This window comes from Petaurus breviceps, unplaced genomic scaffold, assembly GCF_028583685.1.
Source record: "Petaurus breviceps papuanus isolate PSGF00001 unplaced genomic scaffold, PetGlider_PUasm1.0 187, whole genome shotgun sequence".
Lineage (NCBI taxonomy): Eukaryota > Metazoa > Chordata > Mammalia > Diprotodontia > Petauridae > Petaurus > Petaurus breviceps.
The window spans coordinates 7,090,449-7,105,891 of NW_027185799.1; the positions used below are offsets into that span (position 1 = coordinate 7,090,449).

Below are 15,443 nucleotides of genomic sequence, written 5' to 3' on the forward strand. Positions count from 1 at the left end.
TACAAACTCAGGGGAAAGGGATTTATTTCTAGCTGAGGACACCAGGAAAGGAATAGTTTATGTGTAGGTGAGAGCTGAGCTGGACAAAGTTGCAAGGGAAAGATTTCAACAGATGGGGAAGAGGAGCATCTTCATACCAGGAATACAAAGTGCTGGATGCAAATAAGCAGAGGTATTAAAGAGCTGGTGGAGCCTGGGGCGTGGTGATTAGTCCAATATAGCTGGAGTGTGGAGTACATGAGGCAGAAGCAGCAAAAAATAAGACTAGAAGGGGAGGATGGAGCCAGTTGAGGGACAGCCTCAAATTTCAGGCAAACTGTACTTTCATAGAAATCACAGAAGCCATCAAATTGAATCCTTCTGTCCTATAGGTAATCCTGAGATACTGATTTTTTTTCTTTTTTTTTTGGACAGGAAGAATGCAAGGTCAGACCTATGAGTAAAGATTACTTTGGTAGCTCTGTGGAAGTTGAATTAGAAAAGAAAGAGATGGCAAGCAGGATAAGTTGGAAGGCTGTAACTATTTGCACATCATAAGAGGGAACAAATGACCAGTGGAGCAAGAAGGCAGGAAGTGTTGCCAATAACCTTGAAAATAACACTTTCACCAATAATCAATCCAGAAGAGCAAAGTCAGCCTGAGTTTCTGGCCTGTGTTTCTAAATGAGATCTTGAATTATGTAGTTGAGCATATCGTTAGGAAGAAGGGTTAGAGAGTGAGATGAGCTTCTGTAGTGTTCTGGATTGTCTGTGGTTCTGGGGAGAGTCTCTTGCAAGCTGCTAAACATATTAAGACACAATATACTGGAAAGGGAGGGCATATCAGATCATCAATAGCTATGGTCTTGCTAATACCTTTGGAATCCTCATGTAGTAGAAAGGATAAAGTCAGTGAACCTACGTTCAAATCTAAGCTCTGCTCCAGTTTGTGTGAGCTTGGGCAGATGATGTCCTCTCTGAGTCTCAGTTTCCAAAATTGTAAAACAAGGGAATGATATTGGATAATGTTTGAGGGCCCTCACACCTTTTAGTCTATAATCCTTTCACACTTGTTTTCTTGAAGATACTTCTATTGATCAGATCCTAATAACTGTACTTGTCTGGGTGAGAGAGGATACAAGCCTGAAGCAGAGTGGTTGTACTGAGAGTGGATATAGAGATATTGTGCAACTAGAAGCAATAGGAATTGGCAATATTTGGCCATGATAGGCAAGGGAGAAGGAAGAGCAATGAGTCTTTCTCTGAAACCAGTTCTGTTCAGTTGTAATGAATTACTAACCTTTCTTTATTGAACAATCAAGGTATAAATGTTCTTGGATATGTAAGCAGCACCATTAGAACTGTGTCTCAGGAGCTCCATGGGGGCAATAATATTTGTACCCTATCTATATTATAAGCATTTTGGGGGGAGAAGGGAAGGGAGAGGGAGAGGGAGGAGAAGGAGAGGGAGAAGAAGAGAGAGAAGGAGAGAAAGAGAGAGACAGAGACAGAGACAGAAAGAGGGGGGTGGCCAGGTAGCACAGCAAGTAAGAGCACCAGCCCCAGAGTCAGGATAACCTGGGATGGAATCTGGGCTCAGACACTTAGCACCCACCCAGAAACACCTGGCCATGTAACCTTGAGCAAGTTACTTAACCCCAATTGCTTTAAAAGAGAGAGAGACACAAAAAGAGAGAGAGAGAGAGAGACAGAGAGAGAGAGAGAGACAGAGAGAGAGAGAGAGAGACAGAGAGAGAGACAGAGAGAGACAGAGAGAGAGAGAGAGACAGAGAGAGAGAGACAGAGAGAGAGAGAGAGACAGAGAGAGAGAGAGAGACAGAGAGAGAGAGAAAGAGGGAGAGAGGGCTCCATGTTTCCTCCTAGTGGTCAAGGGGAGCAGGTCATTTGTATAAGGCCATGTGTTCTAATAGTGTGGAGAATGGAAATGATATACCAACCCATTCTTACAAGGTTGCAAAGTCCAGAAAGAGGCCCTGTTAAATAAGAAGGTTTACCTTAAAACACAATTTAAATGACTTTGTGACACAGTAGCTATAAGGTAAATAACTTCATACTAGATAGGAACTAGTTAAAAATCATTCATTCAACAAATATTTGATGTTGACTATGTGTGAGATGTTCTATTCATCACTGATGCTGTAAAGGTGAAAAAAAAAACAACACAACAACCCATCATGGTCTCTCATTTCAAGTAGCTTAAAATGTTCAAAGATGAGCTGACATAAAGCATATTGAGAGACTGATATAATTTGTTGCTTAGGGGAAGTAGCACAAAATTTGAAAGTTATTTTAACTATTTTCAATGTCCCTAGTCTTTGTGCATAAAACAAAGAAGTATAATGGGAATGTGGGGGGAGATTAAAACCATTTTCTTCACTACAGTTTTACTCACCTTTTTAATTTTTCTTTCATTTAAGGAAATAAAGTCCTGCAGGGAGAAGCTTATTAACCAGTGCATATATCCCCTCCCCTCCAAGGTACAGTACAAATGAATGAGTGAATGGGGGAAAAAAAGCATTTATTAAGACCTTTCTTGAAGGGATCCAAAACATCTGATCCACGAATCAGGTTGGCCCTAGATAAGTTTGCTCCGGGTTTTCACTATGGCCAGTCAAAAGTAACTGGTCTTGGTTTTTTCCCTTGAGAATCAGCCATTATCAGAACCTTTCTGATGTCCTGTGATACAGGGAGGTACCCTGTTCTGGGATTATTGCCAGAAGATGTTCTTTGCCTTTTATACATTTTTAGATACTATATTTTGGGACCTGGTTATCTCCAACGCCTAATAGTTGACATCATTACTTTACTGAACAAATAAGTATTAAGAAAACCAAGTGACCTATAAATTACCTTCTTTGTTTAACTTCTCTATAAAAACCTTGCTCATGGTATCAATAAAAGGATTGCTTGACAATTACACCTGGACCACTATTTCTCACACTTTTATGGGCTAGTGTTGAAGAGGTTACCCACTAAGAGGGTTAGGGTTGCTCTGGAGACCCCAAAGTACCAACACACTGGGTCCTGCCGAATGAATTCGACTTGAGTTTTCTCAGCCAAATAAAAGTAAAGTTTATTAAAAGTTCACTTGTATTAGACACAGAGTAAGTCTGTGCTAGCTCATTCTATGGCGCTCTCACTCTTCTTTGGCTCTCTCACTATCCTATGGCACTCTCACCCACGTGGCATTCTATGGTGCTCTCACAAACATGAATACAGGATGGGGTCTTATATACAGAAGGGGGTGGTGTAGAGGAGGAGTTTGGGGAGGGTCTTCAGGAGGAGTTAATGAGGTCAATGAGTGATTAAGGGTGGGAAGTCCCAGGAGGCCACAGTCAATGGTGGGCTAGGCCAGTTCAAGGGTGGATCCATATTTTGATAGGCTCACGGGTGGGAAGTAGATGAACAATGGAGGGCTAGGCTAGTAACTAGGCTAGAGTTAGTAGTTAGCAGTTAGTAACTAGGCTAGAGGTCTTGGCCCAGCCAGAATGTAAGGCTTATTACCTCATGCAAATGCCTCATCAAATGAGACAATTTAATCAAGAGTCCAAGGGAGGTTCCCAGAGCCTGTACTTCAAGGACTCAAGGAGAGCTCAAGGGGGCTCCCAGAGCCCCTACCTCATCAGTGTTTAGAGCTGGCTTGAGAAACCACTCAAGATATGTCTATACTTTCCATGAACAAAACATTTTTTTCTGATGTGTGCAGGCCCTAGGTTCACTCTTTCTACTGAGGGTCTGTGTATTTGTGGGAGAATGAGCTCCATTTTTGGAATGGTGTTGTTGTTACTTCTATTACTATGAGATCTCATTCAGTGCCTTTGCTTTGAACCAAGTGTACTCTCTAAGTGATTAGTAAAAGTAAACACCAAGGGTTGGGGCTCATGAGATATCCTCTACAAACTTGAAGAGGATGTTGACCCACAAAGGACCTAGAACCTACAATAATTTTCTGAGGGTCGTCTCAGGTTTAACATATTTTTTTTTAAAAAGGGGCAGCAAGATGGTGCAGTGAATAGAGCACCAGCCTTGGAGTCAGGAGGACCTGAGTTCAAATCTGACCTCAGATGCTTAACACAAACTAGCCATGTGACCTTGGGCAAGTCACTTAACCTCAATTGACCTCCAAAAAAAAGCAAAAAAAAAAAACATAAGGAAAGCTGTTATAAGAATAAAAAGAGATCCAGACAACACACTAAAAGACATTTGTGATAAAGAGATCACTTTCAGCTGAGGGGAGCAAGGAGGAAGTGACAAGTGACCGGGGCCTTAAAGGAAGAGATAATCTCATCCTGAAGAGGTGGAGTTCCAGTTATCAAGAAGAAATCTTCATGAATGTTCAGAGACAGAAAAGCCCAGGATGAGTTCAAGGAACAGTCAAATAAGGTCATCTTTGTAAATTGCTTTGCAAACCTTAAATCCCTATATAAATATGGGCTATCATTATAATTATTCTACTTTCAATGGAATATAGATTTTGTGCAGTTGAAAAATGTGAAATGCAGTTGGAAAGGGAAGATAGAATTAATGACCAAAATTCCTCCTGGAATAGTTATCTTTCCTTAGAATTATGGTTCCTCTCACTGTCCTCTATTTTCCTCCCTTCCACTCCTGCTCTCATCCATATCAAAGCAAGCCTCCCTTCTATCCACAATGGAGCTGGCACCCCCTAGTCTCCAAATATCAGACTATGAAAAGTAGAGTTAGAAGGATGATATAGGTTTCTATCCTTCTGTTTCTTTTAGAAGATTTGGGTCTTTTTGAATGAAATATGCCCTCTCATTACCTTATACTGGTGATGATTTCCAGCCTACCAAGTCTTTGTGATACCTATAAGGCCACATTTGCCTCCTTGCTTTAAAATATAAAGGTCCCCCCAATATTTTTTCATATTTATTCATTTATTTATAGTTTTCAACATTCACTTTTATAAGATTTTGATATCCAAGGGTCCCCAAATATTAAGTTGTATGTAGACACATAAGAGTATAAATATTGGTTTAAGCCTTCCTTTTTTTCCTTTTGCAAATTACTTCTTTTTTTCTTCTTATGACCAACCTATTGCCTTCCTCGTTACTCATTTTAGTTTTATTTTGTATTAATCCATCCCTTTCCATTTTCAATTTAAAAAACCTTCTTGTTCAGGGCAGCAAATTTCTACCCTAATGTCTTCTTCCCAGACTTTTCTAAGATGTATTTTCTTGTCTCTAGCCAGGTCATCATTCCAATATCTTTAATTTTTTTCTTAATTTTTTGGAGAGGGGAAGGTAAGACAATTGGGGTTAAGTGGCTTGTCCAAGGTCACACAGCTAGTAAGTGTGTCAAGTTTTTGAGGTTAGATTTGAATTCACTTCCTCCTGACTCCAGGGCTGTTCTATTCATTGTACCACCTACCTGCCCCTATCATCCCAATATTTTAAACCTTGGTTTAGAAAACCAAACCCCATTTTTCAGGACTATCCACATAGCCAAAAATTGACTACCTATGTTTTTCTTTTAATTTTTCATCTTGACTTTAAGTTGCAAAAAAAAAAAAAAAAAAGAAAAAGAAAAATACCACCTTCAGTCCTAGTTTCGTTTTCAAGTTTTCAATCACCAAACATGCTTCCAGGTTTTCTTCTCATAGAATCGTTTCTTCACTTAAGATAGCTATCTGTGATTTCAAATTTTGTCTCAGTTGTCAATAATTTCCCTGGCACATATTCCATTAAGACTGTATACCTCAGGTGCAGCTAGGTGGTGCAGTGAATAGAGTACCAGCCCTGGAGTCAGGAGGACCTGAGTTCAAATCTAGCCTGAAACACTTGACAAACTTATCAGCTATGTGACCTTGGTCAAGTCTCTTAACCCCAACTGCCTTGCCTTTCCCCCTCCAAAAGAACAAAAAAAAAGTAAAAAAAAAATGCATACCTCCTGACTGGTCCTATTGAATAGCTTCATCTGTGGCCCTCAGCAGTGAGTTAGCAACCACCTTCATGCCTATCTCCTTCCTGGAGACAGCAACAGGGTTCCTTACACTACTATCATTTGTGGGTTCTCCTTTTAATTCTGGAGTATATGAGACACTATTTCTTCTCTGAAAAGTCTAGATACACCTTCTATGGGAAGGGCTTGAAACCTGTTATATAGGTATAGTTGCTCAGATTTTCTTTTTCCCCCTTTTTAATCTGCATCATTTACTTCCACTTAATCTCATGGGTCTGGTTTTAATTATCTTTCATATTCTCAGAAACTATATTTCTGGATTTCTGTATGTATTATTTCTTCCATCTTGTCATAAGGATGTTGGCTTCTTCTGCTAGTCAATGTCTGACCTGGTATTCAAACTCTAGTGTCCTGCCTCCAATACCAGCAATCTTTTCTTTGTCACCTAGATTTCAAGAAAGCTATTTTAAAGATACACAGATAAGTGATAAGTGTCATCTGAAGTCCTCCAAAATATAATTTCTAGGATAGGGGACTCTTAAAGGCAGAGAAAATGTTCATAAGGCAGACCCCTTTGTCCTCAATAAAACTTTTTCTAAAAATTACCACATGGACCATATAGAACGAGAACTAGCTGTATAATGTCTGTTCAATCATAGGTGAGAAGAATTAACATTATTTTTTTTGCTTTTTGGAGGGTATTTGGGGTTAAGTGACTTACCCAAAGTCACACAGCTAGTAAGTGTGTCAAGTGTCTGATGCCAGATTTGAACTCAGGTCCTCCTGACTTCAGGGCCAGTGCTCTATTCGATGTGCCACCTTGCTGCCCCAACATTTCTTTATTTAAAAAATGTTAGAGAAATATAGAACCAGAGGCTAGGATGCTTGTGTATGAATCTATCTGAGATAAGATATCCCTCCCAATTGGTTTCTTGGTGGCTCCTGGAACTGAGAATGTATGTGCATTGAGGGCAAGAGGGGGGAATGTCCTGAGAGAATGAAGAGGATGTTTTGTTATGCCTAAAGGCACCCCCTTCTATAGCTCTTCCCCTGCCCTTCCTCACAAAACCTAGTCTGATATAATCTGTTTCTTTTACCTCCAGATTAAAATTGTTTTTATTCATTGGAAATCTATTAACTATTTTATAACAGAAATATTCACATATGATTTGATGTTTAACATATTCCAGTATAGTTCTGTGAAAAAGGAAGATTATAGTCCTCATATTCCCGAATATCAAAACATTAGAGAATCCACCACTTCTGAAATGATTCCAGTTTGTCTACATGCTTATTTTCCCACCCCTCCCCCCTCCCAATTAATTCAATCCTTTGTAGGACAGAAAACAAAAATGTATCTAATGGTTCATAAATGACTGATGAAGCTGATAGGAGATTGGCAAGGTTTCATAACCTGGCACAGACTTACCATTAGAACAAGTGTTGCCAGTTTATTAATTAGGTCAATGGCATACCTCTTATGTTAAACCCAATTTTATTGGCCCTGCCATCCCTAATGGAGGCTATCTTCAGCAATAATTTCCCATAAATTAGATCTATGCTATATTTTATTATGATGCATTGAAAGTTATATTGGATATCTTTCTTTGCCCTCTTATGAATCAGGAGTGAACTTAGAAAATAGATTTTGCTGCTTAGTGGTAATTTTACCAAAGTAATGTTACTTAGTATTGCTGATGATTATTTAATATTAAAGGGTATTGAATTATAGATAGAAATTCAGATGGGTGCATAGGATTTTTAAAAAATACTCTAACATTACTGTTACATAATTTTACCAAGACATTTCCAATGTCCTAAGAGACGTCCTATATATTATCTGTCAGGAGAATCTCAGGATCTCTTGGAAATCTGGTGTGGACTTGAAAATATTGGTGCTTAATGGCTCCATTGGTTAAGTAAAAGAAAAATTGTCAGCCAGCCAATAGCATTTAGCTAAGTATTGGAGATAAAAAAAAGTAAAGGGCAAAAACATCTCCTTCCCTCTAGGAGTTAGCTTACAATCCAATGAGGGTGCTAACATGCAAACAACTAGGTACAATTAGATATATACAAAATAGATTGAGAATAATCTCTGATGGAAAGCACAAAAATGAAGGAAGAAAAGCAAAGTCTTCTTGCAAATTCGTTGTTGTTGATTCTTTTCAGTCATCTCCTCTTGCAGAAGGGTCAGACTTTATCTGAGCCTTAAAGGAAGGCAAGGAAGCTAGGAGATGAGGAGGGAAAGAGTTCCAGGCAAGGGAGAGAATGAGTACAAACTTTTGGAGCCAGGAAATGGAATGTCATGTCATAGTAAGCAACTGAAATTTTTGGTAGCTGATGAGCATTTATGGAATAGCTATTCTGTCCTGAGAATTGTAACAGATGTTGTTTTATTTCAACTATTTTTAAAATTTTATTTAAAAACTACATAAAATTATAAAGTCAATTCAGTCATTTTTCAGCTGCGTCCAAATCTTTGTGACCCTATTTGGGGTTTTCTTGGCAGAGATATTGGAATGGTTTGCCATTTCCTTCTCCAGCTCATTTTATAGATGAGGAACTGAGGCAAACAAGGTTAAGTGACTTGCCCAGGGTCACACAGCTAATACATGTCTAAGGCCAGATTTGAACTCAGGAAGATGAGTCTTCCTGACTCTAGACCCAGCACTCTATCCACTGCGCTACCTAGCTGCAAAATTATAAAAACTGGCATTAATTATAAAATAAAAATGAGCTATGTAAATCTAAAAAGAACATTAACCTCACCAGTAATGTTCTACCAGGGCCAGAACATATCCAAAGCTTTGTATTCAGTTCTGAGTGAATGTAACGATAAATTAGAGAAGAAATTTTTAATTAGAATGGGGGGGGGGGGGACTCAAAGGAAATGGTTACATTTAAACTGGAGAAGAGAAGACAAGAAGTCATGTCTTCAAGTAACCAAAGGGCTACCCCAAGAAAGAGGAATTAGACTTGATAGGGGAGACCCTTGGCTCCCTAGGGGGCAGAATTAGGATGGATGAAAGTGACAGAGGTAAATTTAGGTACCATATAAGGAAAATTTATTAACAATTAAATCTATTAAAAAGTCTGATGTTTTTTCAGGTGGTGGTGAGTTTTTTCCCTCCTCATTAAGTCTTCAAGTGAAAGTTGAATGATCACCAGTGAATCTTAGAGAGACTTATGGACATTAGTTAAATTAATTAATTAAACTCCTGAGTTTTTCAGGAAACTATTTTAGTGGTTAGCCAATTAAATCAACATTAAATGTTATATGAATATACATTTGTTAGGTAACATTTTTGTTAAGTAACATTTCAGTACCATACATGTCTTATTCACTGCTGCCTCCATTGTAGCTCCAATGTTAGATAAAGTTCTTGTCACCATTTGTAAGCTTAAACTTGTCAAGTCATAGTGTTCAATTGTTGGCTTAGATCTTTGTACAATCAATAAAAGGAGATTGTCTTAACAGCACAATAAGCTGCACAAATACTGGAGCTCCTTGTCCCACTTCCAAGGCTACTCCAAGTCATGTGATTTTATCACTTTATGGTTTCAATAGGCATCATCAAGGCATTTAATGCTTTTTTTCCAAGCAGGACATACACTAAAAAGCAACTGAACGTCAAAACAACTCAGAGACAAGAGGAGAAAGACAAAATCCAGGTAATTTCCCATAATGAGGAGTATCCCTTTTCTGCCTGGCCATTTGAAAGCTAATGAATTGAATAGGGGGAGGGGGAATGGGACAAAGATTAATCAGCATTTTGTCTGACCCAATTTGCCTTTACAGTATGCTCATTGAGACCAGCAACACTGCTGACACAAATCATTTGGGTTCTTCTAGTGTCCATTGAGATTTGACAACACATCTTTTTTTTCTGCTGTCTTCTCATTTGCCAAAAAAAAAAAAATGGTTTAAACTAAGGTAACATTTTGTAGTAATGGAAACCATATGAGTTAGTGACTGATGTCAGTAAAAATAGCCGAGATGGTAAATGTGGTCAAGCTGAGAATCAAGCACAGAATGGGAATAGGAAGATAGACAACTGAGTGTATGTCAAAGAAGGTTTGACAAAGTAGAGTAGAAACCAATACCAAGAAACCTGTAGAACTGAGCACGTCTTCTAGAGCTATGGCAATTATGCCAAAAGACTTGTAAACAACTATGACATGTACATGTCACAACAACTCTCTGCAAGGCACTGTTTGCAACACAGTCATACTACAATTAAGAGACAAGAAAGGGTATTCTGGGTCATTGCCCAGTGCTGGTTCATTTTGCTTAGATGAGGCCTTTGAAGATCTTGGATTAGGAAACATAATCATCTCCTATTTTATTATCACATAGGAGAGATAGACCATAATTGTCAGAGCATAGTGTCAGCAAATAGAATGGAGTCATAAGAGTCCAGAAAGGGAGGAAGGGATTGGTTCTTACTCATGAGTTTCCTTTGATTACTAATTGAGTTTCTTTAAGTTGTTTTGGAAATGGGTTTTAGTTTAAGAAGCTTAATAGGTTCTGAGGGATTAAAAGGCAATGAGTGACAGTACTGAGAACACAGAATATCACTCTCAAAGTGTTTAGGAAATTCCATTGTCATATTGGGGGGGGGGGGAGGTATTAACAGTACAGGACCCCAGGTATTAAAAAACAAAAGATATTTAAAAAAAAACTTTTTTAAAGTGAAAAAAGGAAAAAAAAAAGTAATTTCACTATCTATTTTTCCACACTACTTTATATAGATTTAAAAGACATTTTTAAAAGATATGGTTGAAATAAAACAACACCTGCTATAATTCTGTGCACATAGTAGGCATTCAACAAATACTTTTCAGTTACCCGAAACAGGGATAGATACTGCCTTATGACAAATTTCCCCCCAAAACCCTAATCTATTCTTTTCAGATTAGAAAACTGACTTTTGAAAAATATTTCATCCATATTTCAATCTGTGTTAAAGGCCCTGCCAATTACATAGTAGACAGAATCAGTCTGAGCTTGTCTAGTACAAAAGGTAACAATGCAGGAAACAAGAGGTAACGTCTGATTTTTGTAAGGTTGTCAGTTTAAAGAAGCTTTTGGGTATTGTTCAAAACTAGCTGAACTTGGGACATCTAGGTGGCTCAGTGCATAGAGTGTTGGGCCTGAAGTCAGAAAGACCAGAATTTAAATCTGACCTCAGATACTTACAAGCCATGTGATCCTGGGTAAGTCACTTCACCCTGTTTGTAGCAGTTTCCTCATCTATAAAATGAGCTGGAGAAGGAAATGGTAAGCCACTTCAGTGTCTTTGCCAAGAAAACTCCATGATGGTCCGTGGAATCACAAAGAGTTTAACATTACTGAACAACAAGCTGAACTTACCAAAGACTGGATGGTCACTTTTGGGTACTTTTATTGATAAGAGTAATGCGTTAGTTCTAGGTCTGATTAGATGACTGTGATTCTGTGAAGTTATGAAATTTGGAGAAAATTTTAAAAGTTTTCTCTGGCTAGAGGCACAGAGTGGATATGAACCCAAGTTTTATTCCCCTCTGAGTTCAACATACGCATTAAGGAAATAGAAGTGTCATGAGAACAAAACCTGTCCCAAAACCCTGTGGCTGCACAGAGCCTTATATTAATCAAAAATTCCTCCCTTCCAAAACAGCCCACTATTCAATCTCACTTTACCTTGCTTATACTCCACCTCTAGAGTGGTTAAGTAAGCCTAATCTACATTTGAATGTTTCATTATATCTGTGATCCAAAGATATGGGGATTCCTTTCAGTAATGCAGATAGCAATCCATTCAGACCTTGGATGCTATTAGACTTTTGTCCAAGTCCTTCCATAAATTTTCCATAGTGGCTCCCCTCAAAATGCTAGAGAATTTGTCCTTGGCTTTTTACCATAATGACTGTACTCATGCAGCATATAGAATATTCTCCCCTCTATTGCTCTTGCCTTATGACTAATTCGTATCTATTTCTTACACTCTTCATGTACCTAAAATAATTTCAGTAATATGTGGTTGTCTATTTATACCTACCGTACATTACTCTGTTGCCCTTTGGACCAGTCATGATTTTGATTCTTCAAAGGTTATGTGTGTTATTTCACGGTTCATGAATGTATAGCATCACAGCTATAAAATAAAATTAAGGCAATAGTGTGAAAAAAATGGGTTTTTATTTGGAATACAGCTCAGGATTTTGAAAATACTGCATAGTTTTCCAGACGCAGTGCACCCTAGTCTCTTCCTCTTGGGCCAAACCCATTGTCCACCCTCTTTGACTAAGCAGCTCGCTGGGTAGTCCATGTTACCACACACTATAATCTATACAAGAGACATTTTTTGATCCCTTTAGTGTTTTTTGCCTGAATTGTTAGGCAACTCTTTTGAGTGGTCATGGATTTGTAGTATGGTGGACTTGATTTAGTCAACATAGTTTTATTTGCAAATGCATGCTTGAACATTAATAAATGTTGAATGCAAGTAGGAGCATATATAGGATCTCACCATCTTACCATCTCATGGATAGCCCCTATGACAGAGAACACATTTGGCAAGTAAACATTTCCCTATTTTATGTCATGGTTGACATTGACAATCAGAGAATTATTGAGCAAAGTCAGCTCTGTTTTTGCATTAACTATATGAAGAAATATTATATGATCTTAATGGGCATCTTATTGAAGGAAAATCTGTAAGGCTAAATTTTGCTTGACCAAATCAATGTGTATTAATATAAAAAAAATAAGCAACAACAACAAAATAAGTGCAAAAGATGCTCCTTTCAGACAATGACATGAATGTGAAGACGTCTAGTCCATGATATTTTTTAAAAAGACATTTTATTGTTTGCTATATTTTTATGTCATTTTGAATATGCTGTCATTTTATATAGAAAGCCTTTTCTTTTAACAAGTAGGTAGGTAAAATCAATTGAAATAATGACATAATTTAATAATTTATGCAAGATTTTGATACCCATAATATCCCATATCCCTGTTAAAAGAAAACTATACATTTTTTTAGTCAATAAACATTCAGTAAGTGCCTACTATGTGCCAGGCACTGTCATTATAATTATACAGCATTTGACCTTATTTTAGTGGACTTTAAAAAAAAATTACATTCTTATAAGCATTGTATATATTGTTCTCTCAGTTCTGCTTACTCTATATACTTGTAGGTCTTTATTTCTCTGAATTCCCCTTAACCCTTATTTTTTTTTTTTTTTTTGCCTTTAGGAGGGCAATTGGGGTTAAGTAACTTGCCCAAGATTACACAGCTAGTTTTTTTGGTGTGTGTAGGTGTTAAGTGTCTGAGGCCAGGACCAAACTAGGGTCCTCCTGACTCCAGGGCTGGCTCTTTACTCACTGTGCCACCTAGCCGCCCCTTAACTCTCATTTCTTAAAGTTTGATAATATTTCATTATGTTCACTTATCACACTTTGTTTGACCTTTCCCCAATTTATGGACAAAAATTTTTGTTTATGATTTCTCTTTGCCACCATAAAAAGTGTTACTGTGAGTATTTTTGTGGCAACTATGAGGACAAAATGAGATAAAAATATGCAAAGTATTTTGTGAACATTAAAGTGCAAATGTTAGGAATTGCTGTTTTTTGTTATTTTTATTATTGTCTTTGTTTTTTACATCCTGGGGATACATATCAATCTCTTATTTCAAGGATATTAAAAATTTGTTGATTTTTCTCTGATAATTCTGAATTGTTTTCTAGAATAATTAAAATAATTCAGAGTTCTGTCAGTGCATTTAAGTGTGCTTATCCTCCCACAGCCCTTCCAATATTGACTATTTCCATTTTTTTGGTCATGTGTGCCAATTTGCTGCCCTTGAGGTAAAACCTTAAAGGTTTTTACTTTTTGCTTAAATTTTTATTTCTATCCTTATTAGAGATTTGTGTACATTTTACATGTGGTTGTTGATATTTGGCAGTTCTTTTGAAAGTTATTTCTTGTCTAGATCCATTGGACATGACTTAAAATCTTAATTAAGCAATATTAGCTCAACATTTTCCCATTTTAAGTATTCATAATTTATATGAGTTTTTATTTATATAATTTTTATTTATATTATAATATATAATATTATATATTATTTACTTTATATATTAATATATATTAATAATATATATAATATTATATATATTATTTACTTTAATATTATGTTCTAGAATTTTTCCAGAAATTAAAGTCAATTTTATCACCCTATAATCTTAATGTCCTACCTTCTTTACCTTTCTGAACACTGGGACATTTGCCTATTTCTAATTCATTTCAACTCTATATTCTCCACATTTTTTTTAGTCACTGAAATCACACTGAGCAGTTCTTTCAATATCCTTGGGTGTAATCATTCAGGGTCTGGTGGCTTGAGCTCCTTGAGGAAATCTAGTTATCCTCTTCCCATCTCTTTATCTGATTATCAGTATCCTCTCCCTTTTCATTATTTTCATTTTACATTTTGCTACTTGAAGGTTTTCATAGTAAAGAAAAGAGGTAAAATTGAGGTGAATTTATATCTTCCATTCATTTATCATCTCACTCACTTGACAAAAGTTTTATTCTTTCTTCAACCTTCAATCTTTAGCCTAACTTCAAAACAAAACAAAACACAAAGAATTTTAAAACTATGTATACCCTTTTGTCCAGAAATGCCACCATTAGCTCTATTTCCCAAGGTGATCAGGGAAAAAGGAAAAGAATATGTTCTAAAATATTTATAGTAGCTCTCTTTGTGATGGCAAAGAACTAGAAGTTCAGGAGATGCCCATCAACTGGAGAATAGCTAAAGAAATTGTGATGTATGATTGTGATAGAATATTACTGTGCTACAGAAAAGGATGAGCTGGCTGAGTTTAGAAAAACCATGAAAAGATTTGCATGAAAGAATGAAGAATAAAATGAGCAAAATCAAGAGAATGTTGTATATGATAACAGGAATATTGTTCAAAGAACAATTATGAATGATTAAGTCACTTTGAGTATTATAAGTACTCAAATCAAGGACCTATGAAGGAAGATGCTCTCCATCACCAGAGGAAAAAAAACCAATCAATAGAAATCTGTATAGTATGGTTTTACATATACACATACATATGTGTGTGTTGGGGGCTGAAATCATGGTCTTCTTTAATGCAGAGTGGAGAGGGAAGGAAGAAAATAAAAATAAAAAATGCACAGTAGAAAACTCAGAAGGAAGCATAGAAAAGCAGAGTAGTTTTGAAAACAATGTCTAGTATTTATTACATAGTTTAAAAAAAAGTAGTGTGAAATAGAGATTCATGGTTTTATATTGAATTCTCTTTTTTTGTGTGGTACTGTATACACAAAACTTATTTGTCTTTAAGTTTAAAATTAATTTTAAAAAAGGAAAACCAAAACTTTTTATTTGGCTTAATACTCATTAAAACCCATTCACAATGTTTCTGAATATTCTTACCAGTTGATGTCTCTCTTTTGTATTTGTAGCAGAATGTCCAATTACAATCTAAAGGAA

The 15,443-nt window shown here is 36.7% G+C and overlaps 1 long non-coding RNA gene across 2 annotated transcripts in view; it reads left to right on the forward strand.

Moving 5' to 3' along the window:
* The first annotated feature begins 216 nt into the window (after positions 1-216).
* The window catches only part of LOC138163171 (uncharacterized), a 50,169-nt gene continuing 34,942 nt past the window's right edge, over positions 217-15,443 (forward strand). Inside the window, exons 1-3 of one of the 2 annotated variants that reach the window (XR_011168829.1) lie at positions 217-371; positions 2,418-2,477; positions 9,528-9,594. This is a non-coding gene — a long non-coding RNA (uncharacterized lncRNA). The remainder of the gene's footprint in view (positions 372-2,417; positions 2,478-9,527; positions 9,595-15,443) is intronic. The other variant, XR_011168830.1, reaches the window with a different exon arrangement.